Raw genomic sequence first — 27004 nt, forward strand, 5'->3', positions numbered from 1 at the left:
AAACCTGTATCACATCAAAAACAGACTGAATATGACACATTGAAGTGCTGAAACTGTTAGCAACAAAATAAAATAAAATCATAAGGACGGCTGTAGGTGTTTTTATTTATTTGTCACAATAATATATTGGTTTCCTGTTAAAACCAGCTGCAAGGAAGAAAATGCAGTGTTGTGCCGTGCTGTGAAAATGTGTGGTTTCTTTCTCACAATCAGTTTCAATGACAACAGCAGAGCATTTCCACCATTAGACAGAGAGTGCGAGCGAGGGGGAGAAGGAGATAGAGAGAGAGATGGGGATGAGGAGGAGATGGACAGAGAGAATGGGGAGGAGGTAGAGATGGACAGAGAGATATATATTCAATATATATTTAGTAACTGTGAAGCACTGCTGGGTTTGCCAGTTTACTGCAAAGCAAGATGTCATGCACTACACAGACAAAAGTGGAAGACCTGGCCATTCAAGCTGCAGAGCTGTGCCAATGTATCTGTGTACATACACCTGTGTCTGTGTGTCTGAGGAACAATAAAGCCCATAAGATGAGTTAAAGATCTTTTTTCATATCACTATCAAACACGCACTACCTCCACAAAGTGGTGAGTGGTCAGTGTTTCCATTCAGTTGTTTGGCCTAGCTTATGAATGCACAAAATATCACAAAAATGGTACAGAATGGTGATGATTACTTTAAGATAGAGTCTATTCAAAAACAAGCTTCTGAGTATGTTGTGTGTAAATGTAGACTAGTCTGACAGTAAAATAAATATTATTCACAATATAGCTTGTTAATTTTGGCTCTTTTTTTAATGCAAACAGAGTCCACTCTGAAATTATGAGATCACCTGTAAACAGTATGTTTTGCTATGGGGTTACCAACATCTTCCCTGAAGTGAGAAATGACTGGTAGTTTTGTAAAACAGGACAAAACATGTAATTTATGAACACTATATGCTCCAAAATACAAAACTTTATGATGACAAAAAATGTGCCATGGATGCACATGACAGGATCCTGATCGAAAGTGATATTCAAACGCAACAAAACTTCCATCATGTGTTTGTCCATAATTCCATCACATAACATATTCACTGTCAAAACCAAGTGGTTTCATCAACACAGATTGTAGTAACAAAATGTTAATGTTGACTCAATAAGAGGCTGTTTAACATGGAGTCCACAGAAGTCAATATGGCACATGTAGTTATCAGTAGCTATATATGAGTAGTTTACAGGGTGAACCCAAAATTCAACAACAAAATCTTAGAGGTTGTTCAGTGATATTTTTTGAGTATCTCGATACAAGAGAGCTATTGCTTCTGGTAGGTTGTTACAGAGTAACTGTATTTCATTTCATTCCTTATTCCCTTTTATCTTCGTATCTTTACTGCAATAAATGTATCTCAACAACCATGTAAATGTCGATGGCATGTGTTATGCATCTTATTCACTTGCTGGATAACAATAATGGCCACCTTACTCTTCACCTTCAAGCTTTTCTCCAATACTACTTAGTTCTGTCTTGGGTTTGCATTACTGGCAGCATTAGTTGTACAGTAACAGTGATTCACAGCAGTATATTAATGTAGTGTTGGTCAATTTGCATTTTGTGTATGGGTTCACTTAATGGAACTGAAAAGCGGCACATTGATGCTGTACTCTGCTGTCGCTGCAGCGACAACAGTCACATCACAATACTTTTGAATCAACAGCTTTTCAACTCTGCATCAGCAAACCTATCCATATTGCTGTGCAGCATTGTTGATGGACAGTTAACACTGTATATGATTCAGATTTGAAATGACCAATCAAAATGGCTTACATCTGACACTAATATGATGCTGGAGTTCTATGTAGAGTACAAATAATGAAAGAAGTAAAGGTAACCACTCAACATACCGTTGAGGGATCAGCAAGCATGCAAGTAAGAGTGAAAATGTTCCAACAATATTTCCCATCTCTCTCAAAGTGATAGTCTGCCATCCATCCAATCTTTGAATTATACTGGTATCTCATTACATGACACCAACTCTCAATGAATTACCACATGGATCAAACTCCTGTGGAAGACCCAGGTGCAACACTTGTCCTATGTAACCTCCCAGCCAGGGCCGGCGCAAGCCCAAGTGCCGCCCTGTGCGAGCTGCTAAATTGCCCCCCCCCCCCCCCCATTTCTTTCTTTTTTTTCCTTTTTTTTACAAAACATTTGTTGAATTTTAGTTAAACAATTCTGTAGGAAATGTCAGCTATCAATCGCAATTTTCGTTTTTACTTTTCAGATCTACCTAGGTTTTGGCCACCGAGTGGCCAGTCTCAAAGCTTTTAATATGTGCTTACATCCAAAGTGTCATATTGACAATTACGTTCAGCATGACAGTATAGATGTAAACATGAAGCATTGAGAATAGCCACACTGTGACCGAAATCTATGTAGATCTGGAAAATAAAAACAAAAATTGCGACTGATTGGTGACATTCTCTACAGATTTGTACAAAACAGTCGCTGGGCACCAGCTCAAAAACGGAGTCAAACTTGATTGACGAAATCTAGCTAATTTTAATAAGCCTTGTGAATTTAGAAAAATGTTCAAATGTGTGTGCAATCTTATGGGACTTAACTGCCAAGGTCATCAGTCCCTAAGCTTACACACTATACTTAACCTAAATTATCCTAAGGACAAATACACGCACCCATGCCCGAGGGACTCGAACCTCTGCCGGGACCAGCCGCACAGTCCATGACTGCAGCGCCTTAGACCGCTCAGCTAATCCCGTGCAGCATGAACTTACAGTTAATGTAAATAGACATTTTTCAATGGTTGTGAACAGATAATATATTCAAAGGAAAACAAAATGTATTTACAATTTAACGATAATTTGGTTTGAAAAATAATATTTACAATAACTATTTAATGTTGAATAAAATAAGAAACAACACAGTAAATAACCAAGACACTAATCATAATATAAAAATTTTAAAAAAATACTAGACAAATCGAACCTTCCTAGCTTTTGCTCGTGCAAACTCTTTCACACGATCTGTGTAATTTAAGTCTTCAGCAAGCTCGTGCTCAATCGATATTGTTTCAAGATCATTCAAAAAAAGTTTGGCTCATCATTGATCGGAGGTATGTCTTTATCAATTTCAGTTTTGAGAAACTCCTCTCTCCACTTGCAACTATCACTGGGAGTGTTAGAAGAACTCTCAGAGCAATGTTAACATTAGGGCAAAAATTACATCTTCCTATAAATTCCAGATTCTCTTTTGGACCTATTCCAAGTTTCAACAATGTTGAAAGCACTTTGAGTACTTACTTCAACTCCAGTGCATCAATGTTGCTTGACTCATGATCTTGCAAAATCACTCTGAGGTTTCTACACTTTGTGTCCAGGATGTCACAAGGTGCATTCTTCAGCTCGCCGATGTCGTAGAGAAAATAAAAATAATCACAATGAGATTTCAGTTGACTGAATCTCTCATCCAAAGATGTGGTTACTATATGTAAAAGACAAAAGTAGAATTCAATCTTGTAACGTTTTGTTGGGTCATCTATTGTCTCATCCCTTCCTTCATAGGTAAAGTGTATTGGCTTCTTACTTTATCGCCTGGAAACACTTATGCGTGGTAACGTTAGATCTTCTAGCTCTAATTTTGTAGCCAATTCTTTGGAATCCGTCAGGAAAGACACAAACTTTTCTTCTGTTCTGCAGGTCTCAAAATATGCTTCCGTTTTTTCAAGCATTTCCACGGCCTCAGAAACATTTATGTCAATGGTCTGGAGTGTCATACTGACTACACTGATGTGAAGCAGAACATCGTACCAGATTACCAGAGAAGTGAGAAAGGTGTAATTTTTTATTTGATTCGCAAGTGACGTTGCTTTGTGAGCAGTCATGGCATCGAATTCTTCTCATATCTGAAAGAGTGCATCATAAACGCCTCCAATTTGAAACCTCAGGGGAGTAAGTGGGTCGATACGACTTTCCCACCTAGTATCGCTCAGTGGCTTCAGCGACAGGTTAGGCAGGTACTTCTTCAAGACATCCCAACATCGAACGAAATATGGAAACAACATATTTAGAAGACATAGCGGCCTCGTTTGCAACAAGATTCAATGAGCGACTGCTACATGGTACATAAAATGCTCTCTTGTTCATATCTGAAAAATCTTTTCTGGAGACCAGACTTCTTTCCTTTCATGTTTGCTCCATTGTCATATCCTTGCCCTCTCATATTACACGATAGGATTTTTTTATCTTCAAGAACTTGAGTACAACCTGTGTCTAAGTGGAGCTTGAGTAATCGGGCACTGGAAGAAATCCCAGGAAATGCTCCCGAATTCGGACACCGTATACCCCGTCAAGTCTTGTCTCCTGGACGAAATGTACCACAACTGCCATCTGCTCAACTTTTGAAATATCTGGTGTGCAGTCCACAATTATACTGTAATGCTTTGTAGGTTTCATCATTAACAGAATGTTGTTGCTCATAGATGATCCAATAAGATGAATTATTTCATTCTGTGTTTCTTTTCCAAGATAATGATGACCCTTGTTCTCACCTTGCTTTGTTCTGTGCAGGTGCTCCATCATCACAGTGTCAATCTTTCCAAATAATTCAACAAGTTTCAAGAAGTTTCCGTTGCCAGGCTGAAAGAGTGTATCTGCACTTCCTCTCAAAGCCAGAAATTGCCGACCCAGGAAATGAATTATTGCTATTAAGCGCTCAAGAACATTTTTCCAATGTTCGCTTTCAGTATTCAGAAGCCTTTGATGATGGGCGTCGACAGTTCGTGACGTTACCAGTCCCTCGGAAAACACGATCCACTTTTTATGTGAATTCAAATGCTTGGTATACTTCCCATGACTTTCGAGATATGAAGCAAGGTGCCGCCAGTCTCTGATACCGTTCTTTGCAATTTTTACTGTAGATGACGAAAAAAGTTTGCAACAAAAGCTGAGAACAGGATCCTTGCTCTTTGAGTACACCAACCAATGTCTATCTGCTTCTTCTAAATTCTTCAAAGAATAGCTATAGTGCATAGGGCTGAAACGCTGGTTGTCCGCATTTTTAGGACATTCTTCAGCTTCCTTAATGTGCTCGGGAGGACCTCGCATGACCAAAGTCATTCAAATGCAGTCGGTAATAATTTCCGGCTGTCTTCCGGGATCGGAGTCAATTGTGTCTTCCAGTTTAGGCTCACCTTCAATCCCTTCTTCAGTGGTGAGTACCTCGGCTGATGTTCCTCCGGTATTTTCCGAATCAGATCGCCTAATTTCAGTTCTGCCTGATGTTTCGATCTTGGAACTTTCATCACAAAGCAGTTCTTGATTCCAGACGAGGTCTGTTGAACATGTTGTGGATGGCCCACCGTTAGCATTGCTACTGTATGCAGTGGTCGCAGTACCGTGTTCGTCAACTTTCTGGTCATGTCCTGAAGATAAAGATGTAGTAGCTGCAGTATCTCCACTACTTTCTGTACTTTCAGGATCTATTTTTCCACCCTTGCCGCTCCTATGTCGTTCTCTCTTTGGCCTGAAATATCGTTGTAGTGCATCCTTTTGCTTCTTATTGTCATCTTCATTCAGCGCCCGTCTTTTCCTATATTCACTGCCAGACAGTCTTTTTCTAGCACGGAAACCCTTAGAAGCAATGTTCCGGCTATGGATTTTCATTTTAGAAGGTGGCAAAATTAACGTTTTGTTTTGTGCGAACGAGAGGGCATTGTTGCTAAAAGATCATGCTTTCTCAGGTTTTCATCAGAATCAAAGTGACCAGTAGTTTACTAAGATGAAACATGGATTCACATGCATTATACAGTAAATAAATGTTGGCAAAGTGATAGTGTGCAAGTAGTATTGCCAAACAAAAGTGCTGGTCAGAGTTTAATTGTTGTTCATGCAGGGGAAGACAGGTGATTCATGGCTCAAAAACCAAAATGTCCGACTATCACTCAGAAACAGATAGCACAAATTTTCAAAAATATTATGAAACCCAACCTATGCCAGGCTTATTAGCAATGTCTTTATCCCTTGTAATTACTCGCAGCCTATTTACCCATTTGGAATACTTCTGGCCATTGTAGGTGTTGGACATGTTTGACTGTAGTAATGTTCAACCATTTTTTTCCATAATGCGGCAAGAATAAATCACTCGGAAACTGCCATTGAAGGGCTTAGAAAAACTGCTTCAGGCTTAACATGTAACCACAGTATCAAACATTGCAGTTAAATTTCGAAATTAGATTTCGTCTTCTGCAAAATTAGTTGTGAGTAAACGCATGGCGTGTAACACGCTGGCAGCGCTCCACTCATAAGAATACTGGCATGTACGCCAGACTGCTTCCCAATCTCTGTTCCTCCGGTGTAAACACGACGGTCCTGTCACAGTGGCAAGGAAGAAATTAGTCCTCCTCCCTCCCCTTGTTCTAGGCACTACAGTCTGGAACCGTGTGACCTCTACGGTCGCAGGTTCGAATCCTGCCTCGGGCATGGGTGTATGTGATGTCCTTAGGTTAGTTAGGTTTAAGTAGTTCTAAGTTCTAGGGGACTGATGACCTCAGAAGTTAAGTCCCATAGTGCTCAGAGCCATTTGAACCTCCACTTGTTCAACAGGGCTGCTGGCAGGTAGTCGAGGCCCCATGCCACAGTTCCCGAAGCCGCTCCCTCCGAGGTTTGGTTTCGAATCCCCTCTTGGGCATGAATGTTGAGTTTGTCCAAAAGAAAAAAAGGAGGGAGGGGGGGGGGTGCAGCAGATTTGACGCCCCTCGGAAAGTGCCGCCCCGTGCGGCCACACATTTCGCATGTGCCTTGCGCCAGCCCTTTTCCCAGCACAACCTATTCCTGTCCCCTCTCACACATATCCTACCCTATCAGAGGCAGAGGCACATGTGAAAGTAGTAAAGTTATGTACCAACTATGTTGGAACTAATTACATTTATTCACCATACAACAAATAATAAAGCAATGTTAACACTCAGCTCTGGATTCTGAGAGTCATGTTCTCATTATATGGCTGTCTATATTTCCATCAACAAGAGAAAGTACTTGAATAAGCTAAGTAGCAGTAATAAAATAAAGTCCTTAGGATAAAAGGTCCTTATCTTCCAGCTATTGTCTCTCTTACGTCTCATTACACTACCAGTCATTCACTAGAGTGCCTTCTTTACTTCAGCACTGTCTTCAATGTCATTCACTTCTTGTTACATCAGCTGATTTCTAGTCCAATTGTTTGTATAGTCAACACAAAGTCCACAACATCACATGAATGCAAGGACTTCTGATTCGTGTTTTCATATGAAAAGATGAAAAGAGCATGACTCTTGAATGTACAGCTATGAGTTAAAAACTATTTTATGGCATGTTGTATGATGAATGATGAATAAATATAACATCTGACTCAAAACCACACCTTTGGGCCTTGTACCCATAAGTGTGTGTATCTCTCTTGGAATGCATTTCTGGCCATATGTCCATATGACCTTGTTTCCTCCTTATCCACTCAGAGGTAATTTCCTGCAGTTTGTCCCTGTTTAGCAAAAACACTCTGCAGATTTTATAAAGACAAATTTTATAAGGTTAAAAAATGCGTGTGGCTCTATCACATCTAAGTCACCTTTGGGACAATCTACATATTTTTGTAATAATGTAGGCATTTTATAATTAAAGGAATTATTTTAAATTTGTAACATTTTACGGGGGACATTTATTGTAACTGCATTAAAATTCAAAACTTCATTTTGTAACTCAATTGCATTAGGGATAAATATTTAACAATATTGCTTTTAAGCAGAAGTGTTAACGATGAAGATAAAAGTCAAAAACTTTTAGTATTTATTTGCCGTAATGTAACATCAGTGTTTACTGTTCCATCTTTGCCAAAAACACACATTTTTGAAAGGAAGTGAAGCACATTTTGTGGGAGTAAGTTTCAAGTGGAGATCAGTTGCAAGTATTGTTACGAAAGGGTGATGAATGAAACAAGCTGTTGCTGAAAGAAATGTATTATGATGGTCAAAATGAATGTTGTACCTAATTATTAATCTACATAGTGAAACTCTTGTTTGTGGTACAGTTACCAATCAGCTGTCCACCAGGATGAATGGTCACCACCAAATTGTGGCCGTGAGCAAAGTGAACCAGCCTGTGGCACAACATACAGCTGAACAGAACATGCTTGATTCAATGGCTGATTCAATGGCTTGATTCACGGCCTGTGCCATCTGGTTCCTCCCCTCCATCACCACATTTTATGAACTACGCAAGATTTATCCTTAAAACACATTCTCCACTCCCACAATCAAACCAGCCTCAGCCTATGGTAATCTACTGTCACCACACCCTCCACACAACAGTTTCTGACCCCTAACCTATCACCTCCTCCCAGCTCATGTCGCCTGCCCTCACTGTGCAAACTCTCTGCCAATGCTTCTAAAGAAAAACTTGGCCTAAAACATCAGCAATGTTTTCTGTCTTGCTTCTAAAGAAAAACTTTGCCCAAAACGTCAGCAATGTTTTCTGTCTTGCTTCTAAATTACTCAGTGCCTTAACTATACATTGAGTAGCTACCTTTGTTCTTCCATTAATTATATTTATAATATTCTACAAATTGCTGGTAACAATGCATCATTTTACAGAAAACAGTTTATTCAGATGACGCAAATTTCAGTTTAGTAAGTCATGTTAAAAGACCATATTCGGAATGCAACTGAAACGAGTGAGATACATAGAATGCACAATGAATATTTCCTGCACAACAAACAGAACTCATTTCAATTACACTGGACTTTTTTTGCCTTCAATTAAATATGGTGAGCTGGCCTTCAAAAATGACATTATTCATTGTTATAATGAAATAACACATTAAAAACAGAGTCCTTATCTAGACATTGTTTACATACATATACAGTGACTGATATAAAGTTATGAAAACTCACTGGCTGTGATGTCAGTTAGCAGCCAAAGCCTATATGGTGAATGTGTCTCCATATAGTCCTACCAGAAACAGTGTGCTGGTGTCCCACCTTCAAGTCAGTGGTGATCTGACTCCCGGTAGACTGTCAGTCATCTCCTACTGCTCTTTGGAAGCTACTTAACACCATTTGCCATCTTTTGTCATCATCCTGTCTGGTGGCTCATGCACATGGAAACATTATCTTTATGGCACTGAAGAACCACCCTAGACACTGCTGACATTGGAAACACTAATTCTAATGTAATCTCCAATATGTTATGACCCATGCATTTTAAACCAATTACCATCCTACATTCAAAGTAGATTAATTGGAGACATGCTGCCATGTTTAAAACACAGTTGTGTATTGAACAGACTGCGTAAATATCGTGTCTGTAATCATCCGAAACACTGCATAAGGTCACAACATTCAAGCATCATACACGGCACATCTTCAAAAGGGGCAACTATTCCCATGACCTTTGGCTACTCACTTTACATATATTTTCATTTTCCCAGCTCCATAATTTTCTAAAGTTTAGCAATTCTTGGTGTCCTTCTTCCCTATATCATTTCAGTTCCACAACAAAGGACAGTGGTTTCTGAATGCTTGACATTCAGAACAAGTTTTACCATCTAACTTTTAGATCAGTTTTATTCTACTACTGTAGTTTGAAAAACTATTAGATTTTTTTCTTTTAAATGCTTGTGATGTCATACTCATGCACTGATTTTGAAGCACATCTTATGAAGCAGCTTGCAGTGATATGACATAAATAGTGACTGGCTAGGTTGTAATCCACAGCAGAAGAGTTATAGGGCAAAGCCAGTTGTTTAAGACTTTTGGCATCCTACCACAGTCACTGTACATATTATGTAGAAAACGTAAGTTTTGAGGAAACTGTAGATGAGCAGAAGAGGGCTTCACAGCTTTCTCATAATTTTGTAGAAGAATGCCACTATTCTGCAAATGAGCCAGAAGAGACCTTAAAGACTGATTTGAACGTTACAATAATCTGAAATTTAATGTTCCTTGGAATTCCCTCTGTATCAAGTATAAGTCAGACAGTCTCACAAAATAAAATTCCTTTAATTGATCAAGAAAGAAAAATAAGACATTTGAAATGTGCATCTGACATCTGGCTAATAAAACAACCCAATTTTGCTACTAATGATAATGATTTCTGACATAAAACAAACTACACAATGGAAAGAATGACATTATTCACTGTTGTATTGAAATAACACATTCAAAATGGATGCCTTGGACATTGTATATACACATATACAGTGACTGGTATAAAGTTATGAAAATTCACTGGCTGTAATGTCAGTTACCAACAGCTGAAGCCTATATGGTGCATGTGTCTCCATATAGTCCTGGCAGAAACAGTTTACTGGTGTCCAACCTTCAAGTCAATGGTGATCTGATTCTCAGTGGACTGTTAGACTCGGCAACCAGAGACAGTGGTCATGTGTGTGTGAACTGTGTTTGCGTGAGTGTGTGTGTATGTTGTCTAATTCGAAAGAAGACCTCTTTGGCCAAAAGCTTACCTGTTTGGCAGTCTTTTTCTTGTGCCTGTCTGTGATTTAACATCTCCACTATATGGTGAGTAGCAATCTATCCTTTTCATAATACAGGCATAAAAAACTTAGTTTACTGATGCGGACAGAGTGATTTCCCCAACAGAACTCACTGACTTCAAGGGTTTAGCAGTCAAGGTACAAACCAGATGTTGGAGCAAAGCAATAGACAGCAAGATACTTAGTCATTGCATTGACAGTATGCAAGTGTGTAATCTATTGGCCAGCATCACTGCCTCAAGATCGCAGGGTTCTGCATCTGATTCCCAGTTAGGGCAGAAATTTTCATTGCTTGGAGGCTGGGCGTTTGTGTTGTCTAGTCATTTCATCTCATCTTCATTCAGATGCAAGTCACTAAGTTGCATAAAATACAAATACTTGCACTTGGCAGCCAAACAACCCCAGATGGAGTCCTCTGGTCAATAATGCCATACAATCATTTCAGTTCACCACACTGACAGGAACACTGATTATTGGAATCAAAGAGAAAAATTGTGACATCAGTAGAGACATCTGCAGCTACAGCCACACTCAGTAAGCTACTGCAAAGAGCATGACAGAGAGATTCCCACTGTAACATTTATTAGGGATTCTTCCCATTCAGTTCACTTACAATGAGCATGACAAATGACTGCTCAAATGTCTCTGTGCCTGGTGTAATTCGTCTAATCTCATATTTACGATTGCTATGGCAGTGATATGTAGCAGGCTGTAATATATTCCTAGCTACATCACTTAAAGTTGGTTCTTCAAAGTCTGTAAGTAGGATTTCCTGGGATAGTTTGTCTATCTTCAAGCATCTGCCAGTACTGTTATTTCAGCCTCTCCATGACACATTCCCATAAGTCATGCAAACCTATAACCATTTGTGCTGCTCTTCTTTGAATAGATTCAATGTATCCTGTTAGTCCTATTTGGTTAGGGTCCCACAACTGTTTCATAAGAAATATCCTTTGCAGACTGACTGCATTCAATAATACACTACTGGCCATTAAAATTGCTACACCACGAAGATGACGTGCTACAGACGTGAAATTTAACCAACAGGAAGAAGATGCTGTGATATGCAAATGATTAACTTTTCAGAGCATTCACACAAGGTTGGCACCGGTGGCGACACCTACAACGTACTGACATGAGGAAAGTTTCCAACCGACTTCTCATACACAAACAGCAGTTGACCAGCATTGCCTGGTGAAACGTTGTTATGATGCCTCGTGTAAGGAGGAGAAATGCGTACCATCATATTTCTGACTTTGATAATAGTTGGATTGTAGCCCATCACAATTGCAGTTTATCGTATCGTGCATTGCTGCACGCGTTGGTTGAGATCCAATGACTGTTAACAGAGTATGGAATCAGGAGGGTAATACGGAACGCAGTGCTGAATCCCAACAGTTCGACGACGTTTGCAGCAGCATGGACTATCAGCTCGGAGACAATGGCTGCAGTTACCCTTGATGCTGCATCACAGACAGGAGCGCCTGCGATGGTGTACTCAATGACAAACCTGGGTGCACGAATGGCAAAACGTCATTTTTTAGGATGAATCCAGGTTTTGTTTACAGCATCATGATGGTCGCATTCGTGTTTGGCGACATCGTGGTGAACGCACATTGGAAGCGTGTATTCATCATCGCCATACTGGCGTATCACCCGGCGTAATGGTATGGGGTGCCATTGGTTACATGTCTCGGTCACCTTTTGTTCGCATTGACGGCACTTTGAACAGTGGACGTAACATTTCAAATGTGTTACGACCTGTGGCTCTACCCTTCATTCGATCCCTGCAAAACCCTACATTCCAGCAGGATAATGCACGACCGCATGTTGCAGGTCCTGTACGGGCCTTTCTGGATACAGAAAATGTTCGACTGCTGCCCTGGCCAGCAAATTCTCCAGATCTCTCACCAATTGAAAATGTCTGGTCAATGGTGACCGAGCAACTGGCTCGTCACAATACGCCAGTCACTACTCTTGATGAACTGTGGTATTGTGTTGAAGCTGCGTGGGCAGCTGTACCTGTACACGCCATCCAAGCTCTGTTTGACTCAATGCCCAAGTGTATCAAGGCCGTTATTACAGCCAGAGGTGGTTGTTCTGGATACTGATTTCTCAGGATCTATCCACCCAAATTGCATTAAAATGTAATCACATGTCAGTTCTAGTACAATATATTTGTCCAATGAATACCTGTTTATCATCTGCATTTCTTCTTGGTGTAGCAATTTTAATGGCCAGTAGTGTAGATAGAATAATATTCTACCAATGAACCAAAGTCTGTCACATGTTTTACCTATGACTGAGCTTATGTGCTTGTTTAATTTCATACTACTACTACTACTACTACTACTACTACTATGCCCTTGTAGGGTCTTGGCCTCTCGGACAACAGACAACCTCTGTCCACTCTTCTCTGCTGGCTGCCTTGGCTCTCCATCTTCTCGCAAGACCGCTACGGTCGCAGGTTCGAATCCTGCCTCGGGCATGGATGTTTGTGATGTCCTTAGGTTAGTTAGGTTTAACTAGTTCTAAGTTCTAGGGGACTAATGACCTCAGCAGTTGAGTCCCATAGTGCTCAGAGCCATTTGAACCATTTTTCTCCATCTTCTCACTCCCATTTTTCTCAAGTACTCCTCCTCGTTGTCTACCCATCTGGTCCTTGGTCTGCCTCTTATACGACGTTCACTGGGTTTTCCTTTGAAAACTTCCTTGACTGTGCTGTTCTCCGCCGTTCTTTCTACATGTCCCAACCAAACTAGTCTATAACTCTTTATTTCAGTCATTGTTGTACAACTCTCTGATCTCCTTATTACACTCCTGGAAATTGAAATAAGAACACCGTGAATTCATTGTCCCAGGAAGGGGAAACTTTATTGACACATTCCTGGGGTCAGATACATCACATGATCACACTGACAGAACCACAGGCACATAGACACAGGCAACAGAGCATGCACAATGTCGGCACTAGTACAGTGTATATCCACCTTTCGCAGCAATGCAGGCTGCTATTCTCCCATGGAGACGATCGTAGAGATGCTGGATCTAGTCCTGTGGAATGGCTTGCCATGCCATTTCCACCTCGCGCCTCAGTTGGACCAGCGTTCGTGCTGGACGTGCAGACCGCGTGAGACGACGCTTCATCCAGTCCCAAACATGCTCAATGGGGGACATATCCGGAGATCTTGCTGGCCAGGGTAGTTGACTTACACCTTCTAGAGCACGTTGGGTGGCACGGGATACATGCGGACGTGCATTGTCCTGTTGGAACAGCACGTTCCCTTGCCGGTCTAGGAATGGTAGAACGATGGGTTCGATGACGGTTTGGATGTATCGTGCACTATTCAGTGTCCCCTCGACGATCACCAGTGGTGTACGGCCAGTGTAGGAGATCGCTCCCCACACCATGATGCCGGGTGTTGGCCCTGTGTGCCTCGGTCGTATGCAGTCCTGATTGTGGCGCTCACCTGCACGGCGCCAAACACGCATACGACCATCATTGGCACCAACGCAGAAGCGACTCTCATCGCTGAAGACGACACGTCTCCATTCGTCCCTCCATTCACGCCTGTCGCGACACCACTGGAGGCGGGCTGCACGATGTTGGGGCGTGAGCGGAAGACGGCCTAACGGTGTGCGGGACCGTAGCCCAGCTTCATGCTGACGGTTGCGAATGGTCCTCGCCGATACCCCAGGAGCAACAGTGTCCCTAATTTGCTGGGAAGTGGCGGTGCGGTCCCCTACGGCACTGCGTAGGATCCTATGGTCTTGGCGTGCATCCGTGCGTCGCTGCGGTCCGGTCCCAGGTCGACGGGCACGTGCACCTTCCGCCGACCACTGGCGACAACATCGATGTACTGTGGAGACCTCACGCCCCACGTGCTGAGCAATTCGGCGGTACGTCCACCCGACCTCCCGCATGCCCACTATACGCCTTCGCTCAAAGTCCGTCAACTGCACATGCGGTTCACGTCCATGCTGTCGCGGCATGCTACCAGTGTTAAAGACTGCGATGGAGCTCCGTATGCCACGGCAAACTGGCTGACACTGACGGCGGCGGTGCACAAATGCTGCGCAGCTAGCGCCATTCGACGGCCAACACCGCGGTTCCTGGTGTGTCCGCTGTGCCGTGCGTGTGATCATTGCTTGTACAGCCCTCTCGCAGTGTCCGGAGCAAGTATGGTGGGTCTGACACACCGGCGTCAATGTGTTCTTTTTTCCATTTCCAGGAGTGTATTTCTGATTCTCCAAAAACCCCCTATCATTCACTGGCCAGTAGATTTACCTAAGTATCTTCCTTTCCCATCTCAGCAACAACTCCTCATCGTTTTGTGTCATGGTCCAGGTCTCCGAACCATACACCACCACAGGTCTAACTACTGCACAATACACAATCAGATTCAGATTCCTACTAGGGCTCCTTGCTTTAAACACTTTAACCAGTAGGTAATTTTTCCCGAGGGCATGCAGCTTTACTGTATGGTTAAATGATGATGGCGTCCTCTTGGGTAAAATATTCCAGAGGTAAAATAGTCCCCCATTCGGATCTCCGGGCGGGGACTACTCAAGAGGACGTCGTTATCAGGCGAAAGAAAACTGGCGTTCTACGGATCGGAGCGTGGAATGTCAGATCCCTTAATCGGGCAGGTAGGTTAGATAATTTAAAAAGGGAAATGGATAGGTTGAAGTTAGATATAGTGGGAATTAGTGAAGTTCGGTGGCAGGAGGAACAAGACTTTTGGTAAGGTGAATACAGGGTTATAAATACAAAATCAAATAGGGGTAATGCAGGAGTAGGTTTAATAATGAATAAAAAAATAGGAGTGCAGGTAAGCTACTACAAACAGCATAGTGAACGCATTATTGTGGCCAAGATAGACACAAAGCCCACACCTACTACAGTAGTACAAGTTTATATGCCAACTAGCTCTGCAGATGATGAAGAAATTGATGAAATGTATGATGAGATAAAAGAAATTATTCAGGTAGCGAAGGGAGACAAAAATTAAATAGTCATGGGTGACTGGAATTCGACAGTAGGAAAAGGGAGAGAAGGAAACATAGTAGGTGAATATGGATTGGGGCTGAGAAATGAAAGAGGAAGCTGTCTGGTAGAATTTTGCACAGATCATAACTTAATCACTTGGTTCAAGAATCATAAAAGAAGGTTGTATACATGGAAGAATCCTGAAGATACTAGAGGGCATCAGATAGATAATATAATGGTAAGACAGAGATTTAGGAACCAGGTTTTAAATTGTAAGACATTTCCAGGGGCAGATGTGGACTCTGACCAAAATCTATTGGTTATGAACTGTAGATTAAAACTGAAGAAACTGCAAAAAGGTGGGAATTTAAGGAGATGGGACCTGGATAAGCTGACTAAACCAGAGGTTGTACGGAGTTTCAGGGAGAGCATAAGGGAACAATTGACAGGAATGGGGGAAAGAAATACAGTAGACGAAGAATGGGTAGCTCTGAGGGATGAAGTAGTGAAGGCAGCAGAGGATCAAGTAGGTAAAAAGACAAGAGCTAGTAGAAATCCTTGGGTAACAGAAGAAATATTGAATTTAATTGATGAAAGGAGAAAATATAAAAATGCAGTAAATGAAGCAGGCAAAAAGGAATACAAACGTCTCAAAAATGATATCGACAGGAAGTGCAAAATGGCTAAGCAGGGATGGCTAGAGGACAAATGTAAGGATGTAGAGGCTTATCTCACTAGGGGTAAGATATATACTGCCTACAGGAAAATTAAAGAGACCTTTGGAGAAAAGAGAGCCACTTGTATGAATATCAAGAGCTCAGATGGAAACCCAGATCTAAGCAAAGAAGGGAAAGCAGAAAGGTGGAAGGAGTATGTAGAGGGTCTATACAAGGGCGATGTACTTGAGGACAATATTATGGAAATGGAAGAGGATGTAGATGAAGATGAAATGGGAGATATGATACTGCGTGAAGAGTTTGACAGAGCAATGAAAGATCTAAGTCGAAACAAGGCCCCGGGAGTAGACAACATTCCATTGGAACTACTGACGGCCTTGGGAGAGCCAGTCCTGACAAAACTCTACCATCTGGTGAGCAAGATGTATGAGACAGCCGAAATACCCTCAGACTTCAAAAAGAATAGAATAATTCCAATCCCAAAGAAAGCAGGTGTTGACAGATGTGAAAATTACCGAACTATCAGCTTAATAAGTCACAGCTGCAAAATACTAACGCGAATTCTTTACAGACGAATGGAAAAACTGGTAGAAGCCACCCTCGGCGAAGATCAGTTTGGATTCCGCAGAAATGTTGGAACACATGAGGCAATACTGCCCCTACCACTTATCTTAGAGAATAGATTAAGGAAAGGCAAACCTACATTTCTAGCATTTGTAGACTTAGAGAAAGCTTTTGACAATGTCGACTGGAATACTCTCTTTCAAATTCTAAAGGTGGCACGGGTAAAATACAGGGAGCGAAAGGCTATTTACAATTTGTACAGAAACCAGATGGCAGTTATAAGAGTCGAGGGGCATGAAAGGGAAGCAGTGGTTGGGAAGGGAGTGAGACAGGGTTGTAGCCTGTCCCCGATGTTATTCACTCTGTATATTGAGCAAGCAGTAAAGGAAACAAAAGAAAAATTCGGAGTAGGTATTAAAGTCCACGGAGAAGAAATAAAAACTTTGAGGTTCGCCAATGACATTGTAATTCTGTCAGAGACAGCAAAGGACCTTGAAGAGCTGTTGAACAGAATGGACATTGTCTTGAAAGGAGGATATAAGATGAATATCAACAAAAGCAAAACGAGGATAATGGAATGTAGTCGAATTAAGTCGGGTGATGCTGATGGAATTAGATTAGGAATGAGACACTTAAAGTAGTAAAGGAGTTTTGCTATTTGGGGAGCAAAATAACTGATGATGGTCGAAGTAGAGATGATGTAAAATGTAGACTGGCAATGGCAAGGAAAGTGTTTCTGAAGAAGAGAAATTTGTTAACATCGAGTATAGATTTAAGTGTCAGGAAGTCGTTTCTGAAAGTATTTTCATGGAGTGTAGCCATGTATGGAAGTGAAACATGGACGATAAATAGTTTGGACAAGAAGAGAATAGAAGCATTCGAAATGTGGTGCTACAGAAGAATGCTGAAGATTAGATGGGTAGATCACATAACTAATGAGGAGGTATTGAATAGAATTGGGGAGAAGAGGAGTTTGTGGCACAACTTGACAAGAAGAAGGGACCGGTTGGTAGGACACGTTCTGAGGCATCAAGGGATCACAAATTTAGCATTGCAGGGCAGTGTGGAGGGTAAAAATCGTAGAGGGAGACCAAGAGATGAACACACTAAGCAGATTCAGAAGGATGTAGGTTGCAGTAAGTACTGGGAGATGATGAAGCTTGCACAGGAGCGAGTAGCATGGAGAGCTGCATCAAACCAGTCTCAGGACTGAAGACAACAACAACAACAACAACAACAACAACCAGTGCAAAGTAGATCCTGTTACCATCTGTAATCCTTGCATGCATTTTTTCTCTCGTATCATTATTCTCAGTTATCAGTGACCACAGTTATTTAAAGATTTCATAACATTCATATTCTTTTCCGTTCAAAGTCATGCTTCTTTCTCCTTCACTGTATCTTTTCCTAGATGTTAACATGTACCTGGTCTTTGACTGATAAATGGTCAGCCCCACCTCCACACCATATATTTGTACTTTTTCAAGCTTTTCTTCCAGGTCCCATTTCCTTCTGGATAACAAATCAAGATCACCTGCATATGCAAGCTCCTGAGTTATTCTATTAAACAGAGTTCCCCCAGGGTTGTTGCGTTGTGTCTTTTGCATTACAGTCTCCAAGGCGACATTAAACAGAATTGTGGAGAGCACATCACCCTGCTGCAGTCCTTGGTTAACTTCAAATGTCTTTGATAAAGTGCCCTCGATCTTTACTTTGCACACTGTTCTTCTCAAAGTTATATGAACCAATCTTATCAGTTTGTTAGGGACTCCTGCCTCTTACATTGCCTTCCAAAGTTGATCCCTTTTGATATTATCATAAGCTTGTTTGAAGTCAATGAACAGCTGGTGGACATCGATGTTGTACTCATAACATTTTTCAAGGATCTGTCTGATAGTGAAAATCGGGTCTGTAGTGGGTCTGTTAGTTCTGAAACCACACTGGTAGTCTCCTGGATACTCTTCTCTATGTATGTTCTTAACTGCCCAGCCATGATTTTTCCTAATACTTTATATACTATACAGAGTAGTGCAATTCCTCTATAATTCCTGCAGTCAGCTTTGTCATGTTTCTTGTGTATAGGGCAGAGTATTGCTGTACCCCAGTGTTTCAGCATATTCTATTTCCACTATAATCTCATGCAAAACACTTACTAGTTTTTCTCCACCATATTTTATCATTTCTGCTTTAATATTGTCTCCTCCTGGAGCTTTATTGTTTTTAAGAGTCTTGATATTAACTTTAACTTCTTCCAGGGTGGGTTCTGCTACTGATCCCTGGTGCTCTTCATCTCTGTTTACTTCCTGCTCCACCTCTTCTGCCAAACTGGCATCAATGCCACCTTCGTTTTCTGATTCTGCATTCAGTAGTTCACTAAAATACTCCACCCATCTGTCTAAAATCTGCTCTTTTCCTCCAATCAGATTTCCCTTCTTATCTCTACAGGTAACTGCTCTGGGTTGGAATCTTTTCCTTACATCTTTAACCCTCATATAGAATTTCCTTGTTTCTTAAGCAGTATTTCTCTCTTCTAACTCATCAATCCACTGTTTTTCAAATTCTGTCTTGTTCCTCATACATTCCTTATCTGCTTCCCTTCTCTTCTCCTGGTATTCTTCTACCATACCTCTAGTTCTCCTCTGCAGCATTCTTTTTCTTGCCTCATTTCTTTCTTCTTACTCCTACAGTCTTCATCAAACCAGCTCTGGGTTCTCGATTGCTTCTTTCTGCCCAGTACAGTTTCAGATGTCTCATGTATTATTCCTTTAACTGTTTCCCATCTTTCTTCACTATTCTCTTCAATATCCTCTCCTGATCACTCTTTGGCTTCATTAAGTCTATTTGTCAAGATAGTTTTATACTGTAGTACTGTATTTTCATCATTTTTAACTTGTTATCATCAAACCTTGGTGTAATAGCTTTCTTGGTCTGTCTATAATTGGCTATCCTCTGTCTGTATTTGATTCTTACCAAATAATGTTCACTATCTCCATCTGCATCACGACAGCTATCCACCTTTAATACATCTGAAGCATGTCATCTATCTATGAGCATGTGATTAATCTGATTTTTTGTGATCCCATCAGATGAGCTCCATGTAACTTTCCTTATATCCTTCCTTTACATCCATGTGCTTTTAATAATCATGTTATTGCTCATGGCAAAATCAATTAGTCTGACACCATTATCATTAGAAACCTCAAGCAGACTCTCCTTACCAGCTGTTTTCCTGTATGCAATTTCTTTTCCTACTTGACCACTGACGTCCCCCATAATCACCTTAACATCATGCTTCGCCACCCTTCCTATTTCCAGCTCCAGTTACTCATAGAATACATCTGTTTCCACCGACTCTGCATCTTCTGTTGGTGCATGTGTACATATGAAGGATATATTGAAGAAACAGGCTCTCATCCATAATACACAGATTCTTTCGCTAACAGGCTTAAAGTTCAATGTGCCGGCCTTTTGAGCATTATCAACCAGAAAACCTGTGCCTCCATATCCTCTACTTCCATAGCTGTAAAACACTGTGTGTGCCCCAGATGCTAATATTCCACTTCCTTTTCATTTCAGTTCTTGTACTGTTGCCATAGTCACATTATATTTCTTCATTTCCTTTTTCATGTGCTGTAGCCCTCCAGGCTCGTTCAGTGTTCTCACATTCCATGTTGCTAAATACCAATTCGCGTGCCGTTTCCGTTGCTAAGGCCATTTATCCATTACATCCATCTGGCTTTCTTTGTCCTTTGGTTTCGTAACAAGCTCTTTTTTCCAGGGTGAGGTTGTTAGCCTCACGCCCAACCCCTGTCTTGGAGGACCTGGATTTTTTTAGGGTTCACTCCCCTAGGATGGTTGGCTTCCCTACTCCCATAGAGGCCCCTCCCCCCTTCCCTCTGTTGCAGGACACACTTCGTCTGTCTCCTCCGTTGAGACCAATCCAGCTTGGGTGACCCTGCCAGTAGCTAAGCTACCACTGGCACAGCTCTCAGCTCCATCGGAGCATGCAAACCCTCCCACCCAGCTCTGAACATGCCTAGGATAAGGTGGTGTCCCCTGGGACGGTTGTCTGATTTCATATGCTTAGAAATTGTTACACCCAGTTATCTGTATGAGCTGACCAAATCCAGTCATCATTAACTGTTATTCTCATCATAATGTACTATTTTATTTTATTTCATTTTTTTCTCATTTTGAAAATTGCAAAGTTTTATATATCTGAACATTTAAAGCAAGTTACTAATCTGTGCCAATTTGAAACCTTGTCAAGACCTGACAATATTTGTGCAGCTTTATCTTACAGTCCTTCATTGTAGATAACCGCACCAGCTGTGAACAGTCTGAGACTACTATTAATACTGTCTGCAAGGTCATTAATATACAACATGAAGAGAAAGGTTCCTAACACCTCCCCAGGGCACACCTGAAGTTGTTTCTACATCTGTCAATGACTCTTCATCTAAGATAACATGTTGCAACTGCCCTACCAAGAAATCTTCAATCCAGTCATAAAGTTTACTTGATACTCCATACAATCATATTTTCAATAATCATCCAGGTGTGGCAAAATGTCAAGTGATTTTTGGAAGTCCAAAAGTGCTGCATCTATGTAACTGCCTTGATCCGTGGCTTTCAGAATGAGAAAAACTCTAGTTTGATTTCATAGGCTCAATGTTTTTGGAATTTATACAGGTTGACATGGAGGAGGTAATTCGATTCATTATATGTGAGGTTGAATATGTTCTAAGATACTACAACAAATTAATGTCAAGGCTACAGGACAGTAGTTTGGCAATCACTTCTGCTACCTTTCTAATAGACGGGTGTCACCTGTGCTTTCTACAACTACAGAGCATGATTTTTTGTTCAAGAAATCTACAGCACATTATAGTTAAAAGAGGTGCCAACCGATTCACAAATATTATATAGAATCTGTCTGATAGGGGTTACATCAGGCCCTGGAACTTTGCTAAGTTTTAATGGTATCAGTTGTTTCTCAACCTACTGACACTAATATCTATTTCAGTCAGATGTGTAGTGGTGTGAGTACTAAATCAATACACCAGTCCTGTATTTTCCTTTGTAAAGGGACATTTCAAAATGGAGTTCAGCAGTTCTTGTTTCCTGTCTCATCTATGGGTGTCTGGACACTAGCTTTGCTGCTACTAACAGACTTTACATATGACCAGAACTTCTTCGTGTTTTGTGAGAGATAATTCGATAATATTGTGGAATGGTGGTCGTTGAAGGCTTTATGAATTTCCCTCTTGACAGCTAAACATACTACGTTTAGCATCTCTCTGTTATAGCCCTATGCTTTGTTTTACACCTACTATGCAGTAGTCTCTATTTCTTCACATGTTTCTTTATAGTACTGTATATCATAGAGGGTCCTCTCATCATGAACTGTTCTACTTGGTACATATTTATTCAGTGCATCAACCATTAATCATTTCAACTCGAGCCACAGTTCTTTACCTGTTGCTATCTCGAGCTAAATGTTTCATGTTCCTCATTGAGCTATGACACAACTACCTCTTTATCTAGTTTGCTGAACATACAATTCCTTCTACTTGTTTTACTTCCCCTTTCTACTTTGGTAACCATTGTTGCTACAATTGCCTCATAGTCACTGGTACCACCTTCAATGTAGGTACCCTCAAAGATGTCATTTATGTTTGCTGCCATTAGATTCAATACATTTCTGTCATGAGTGAGCTTCCAAACTAAATGTTCTAGAAAAGTTTTCAGAGAAGGCATTTAGTAATGTTGAAGATGTAACTGCCAGGTTAGGAGATCTACATAATGTAATAATACCAGCTCCATATGGGAGTAGGCAATACACTTTTCAATTGTACTGCAAGATATCTATGGCTACATGAATATTCAATGCATCATACATTTATTATATTTACCAGCATTTTGTAAAAATGTTTTGTACTTTAAAATATGTATTAAATATTATTTCAAATGACTTAAAGTAATTTAATAACATGAAGGCAGTAACATTCAATATCTCATTCCATTTAGTAAATCACCAAAATGTAGGGACCAAAACTTCGAATAAACATGTTTTGCTAAGTTTTGTAAATTTGTATCATGGAATTTACTAGAAAATAATGTAAAACAATACAGCTGTTCATCCAATATGGAAACATCTGCAGTACTAATGACATTAAACACAACTTTAAAAACGATTATGCTAATGCATTAATAGTGCATTAGTCTTGGATTATCTGTAAATGAAGGCAATTGGAATCTGCACATATTTCGTTTGCAAAACTAGTATTTCATTTTTATTGTTCATAAACGAAATTTTACAAATTCTTAAGTGGAAATAGGTAATATCTAACAACAAATATTATCTCAGATCTTTTTTTACACAGAACATGTTAATATATCAAGAAGTATGAGAATAGGTAATTTTCCATTCTGCATTTGTAAAAGCACTGATGGCAGTAAGGTACGATGTAATTTTAACCATTATCCAAGTATTGCAGGGATAATGCTGTGCACACAAAAATTATAGTTGTCTATGATGTCTTTTAGACATGGTACATGCCAGTCTACACTGAGAATATAAATATGATAAACTGACACAAAAATCAGAGTTTTATTCTGCAATTTGTCTAAGTGTCACCAAAATATGACAACAAAGTATTTAAAAATTCTACATACCACTCTTGTGATGACATGTAGTGCCGGTATACAAGGTAGTCAGAAACAGTCTGGAAAGCTGACAGAGGTGTTTGCAATGTAGGTTGTGCTGAGAAATACTTGATAAAGAAAAAAAATTCAGTAAGCTGTGCTGTTTCCAAGCTAATAAGCATTGAATTTAGCCAATCAGGATGTGCCTGCAAATTCAAGCAGCCCACCACAGACAGTGTCACCAAACAAAATACTTGATAAAGAAAAAAAAAATTCAGTAAGCTGTGCTGTTTCCAAGCTAATAAGCATTGAATTTAGCCAATCAGGATGTGCCTGCAAATTCAAGCAGCCCACCACAGACAGTGTCACCAAACATGTTCTTCTAAAACTGAACAAGAGAGCGATACAAAAATTGGACATGGGATGGTAGTAAGGGTAAAACCAGAGCCAATGGCTGAGCAGTCTTGTGCACCATCATCTACGCTATGAGAACAACTTACACTAATTGTATCTGGTGGGCCATTTGAATTTGTGTCCACAATTGCCTGACTGGCTAACTTTAATGTTAATTAACTCGGAAATGGCACAACATACTAATTTTTTTCTTAACAATTAATTTCTCAGCACAACCTATCCTTACAAGCTTTGCTGACTGTTTCTGACCATCCTGTATATTTTTTTAATTAACTGCATTGTTCAACAACATACTATACTACGGAAGCGAAGGTATGTCAGATTTTTTTTTTTTTAGGTTACATTGTCCTGCCCGGCTCTCACAAAACTTTAACTATGTTGGGTGATTGAAGTTCATTCCAATTATAACAGAATGACTGGAGAACATGTGAACTAGCAACGTGTGGTTTTTCTCTCAAACTTTCAGTTCCATCTGATAGTGAGTCTGGTGATTGACAGAAAGATCCATATAAGTTTATGTCCATCATTAATACTGAAGCTTCCCCAAATAATCTTGCAAGCTTCAATTTCAGTTTTGGTGGATCTGAGTTCATTGTATACTATGACAAATACAGCACTTCAAACAACAATATGCTATTCACCAAATTAAGGAGGCATTCAGTAGCAGGCAGGCATAATGAGAAAGATTGGTAAAATATTAAAGCTTTTGGAAAAAGTTCTTCTTCTAGAGTAGAAAACACACACACATTCACACAAGCACAACTGCAACTTTACTTAGGTTACAGCCTCTGATTATTAGTGCACAACTGAACCATTGAGGAAAATCCTACAATAGCCAAACCTGTGGTGCAATTCTAGGAAGTTTCAGTTTAGCTTGTAACATAACCCTCAGAGACTGCAGCTGGACCCCTCTACTCAACTCAGAACCAGAGGACCATCATCAGTTCTGGGGACAATGCTGCAAATTGTGAGCTTCATTGAAACCCAATGGGCAAGATTGATCTGCACAACCTTCTCTGCCAATCACTGGAATAATTCACAGATGATCTTGTAGCCCAGATGACAGGCACTGTTTGTTCAACATGCATAACAATTTATAGTTCGTTGAACTTTGTTCCTTCAATGGCTGTCGGTATATCCTCTTCAAGATGTCGAATAAGACTCCCACACATCCACACTGAGTGCATCTGGTATGCCTTCCCACCTCTTGCTGCTACTTTCCTAAGGGGTACCATTAATCGCCACATGTTTTAACTGCCAGTGACTAATAGATCCCTATCCTTCCGTGTTTGCCTCACCCTGACACAGATGGTTTTCCAACAGATGGTGTGAGTCTCACTGGCCCAGTTTCAGTATAAGTGGAAGATAGCACATCAGAACTGTTGGTTTGGGGTAAGGGTGTAACACCCTGAGTTCTGCCTAGTCTCTGGTGCCACTGTATAGCACAATTAGACCTACTACTGGCACACCACGCACAGCTAAATGGACTAGTAGTTATAGATCCTGTATTTCATGTAGACAAGACATTGTCCAAATAAGATACTTTCTCTCACAAGTAACTCCTCAAGTGCAAGGTTGCCAAAGGCCAATGATGTTTACGGCATTTGATGCCCACAAACTGTCTACCACAATATTGGTTGCTAATGGTAACAGGGGGCGGGACTGGAGGTATCCAATGGTGAGCACAGCCTGAGGCTATGTAGCGAAATTGAACTGCTTACTCAATGAGTAACTCACAACAGTGCTAGTGTTGTATTATACTACAACAGTTACCAAAGTTGACATTTCATCAGAAAGAAACGCAAAGAGTTTTGCAGAGTGAGAAAGAAGTGGCAGATGAAATATTGGCATTTCTGCAAGATGAGACAGTGGAATGTGTGGTGTCATATATGCTTGACTGTGGGGACAATGTACAGGACAAGTACAATGATGATGATACGTGCTTAACAAGTAAAAGTGAAACTGAAACAGTTGTTGAGCAATATAGTTCAACATCCTTATCTGATAGGGAACTACAAACCCTGTCTCCAGTAGAACAAATAAAAGTACAACTGCTATCCAAGAAGCGGGTACCAAACACACTTATATACATGGAAGATCATCCACTGCACAGAAAAAAACCAGTAATGAACAGATTTTGAGTAAGTCCACAGCAAATATGGCCATGTACTGCACCGAGAAAAACTACTGATGTTCAAGGGAGGACAAGGTGCACTTATTACAAAAACTGCTGTTTGCGCATTTTGAGGATGTGCACGATAGTGACCTACTACATTACACACATCAAGTTGTGTGTGACATAGATTATAGAGATTTCAAGGGAAGTAGTGAATGGTTGTGGAACTTCAAACAGTGCAACAGAATTGGAAGACATAAAGTAAGTAAATTTCAAATGAAGTGTCACTTGATGATACACAACAAACTGTGTAATTGGCCTGAAAATCTGAAGAAATACACTAACTGATTCCACCATTCAGTAAGGACTTTATTTTCATCTTTGATCAATCAGGATCTGAAGAGAAAATGCATATGAAAGGAATCCTAGAAATTAAAAGTACCCACAGAGTTGTATCTAGATCAACTAACATCAATGCCTTAATGCATTTGTATACAATTGTGCTGACTGTTAATCTGGATGGTAAATTTCCTGGAAAGTTATTTATTGTGCTGTGAGAAGTTGGGGGTGCTCTACCCCCTATGATTCCTTCTTGTGTGCATGATCTTGCAAAGGCAGTAGGGAATATTTATGTCACAACAAGCAAAAGTGGGAAAATGGGGGTAAGAGAACTACATCTATTGTGTGAGCACTGCTGCTGGTTAATAGATGTTCAAAATAACTTGCTTTTGCTTGATTCCTGTTCTGCGTATAAAAATAATACTCCTTTAGAGCAAACTATCACAGAAGTGTGTGACATCACATTTCATGCCGTCTGGAACCATTGGACAAATTCAGCTTCTGGATATTTGTTTTGCGGTGCCTATAAAACATATTATCACACTATCTGCAGCAACACCTTAAGGATAGCCAGTTTCACAATAAGCTTCGTGACAGACTGTTTCACATTCAGTTGCATATCATCACATTCCATCAGTGCTCATCACTCCATTACATCAATATGATTCTATATGAATTCTTTAAGTGAGGATACCTAGTTGAATGTCCTGCACAGATTGTAACTC

At 40.5% G+C, this 27004-nt stretch overlaps 1 protein-coding gene across 1 annotated transcript in view; it reads right to left on the reverse strand.

The window, feature by feature from the left end:
- LOC126455880 (ADP-ribosylation factor-like protein 13B) overlaps positions 1-27004 on the reverse strand; it is a gene marked incomplete at its 5' end in the record, with an annotated part of 214049 nt that overhangs the window by 88590 nt on the left and 98455 nt on the right. The gene's annotated exons all lie outside the window — the stretch shown is intronic.

The sequence above is a fragment of the Schistocerca serialis genome, chromosome 1 (genome assembly GCF_023864345.2).
Source record: "Schistocerca serialis cubense isolate TAMUIC-IGC-003099 chromosome 1, iqSchSeri2.2, whole genome shotgun sequence".
In the NCBI taxonomy this organism is placed as follows: domain Eukaryota; kingdom Metazoa; phylum Arthropoda; class Insecta; order Orthoptera; family Acrididae; genus Schistocerca; species Schistocerca serialis.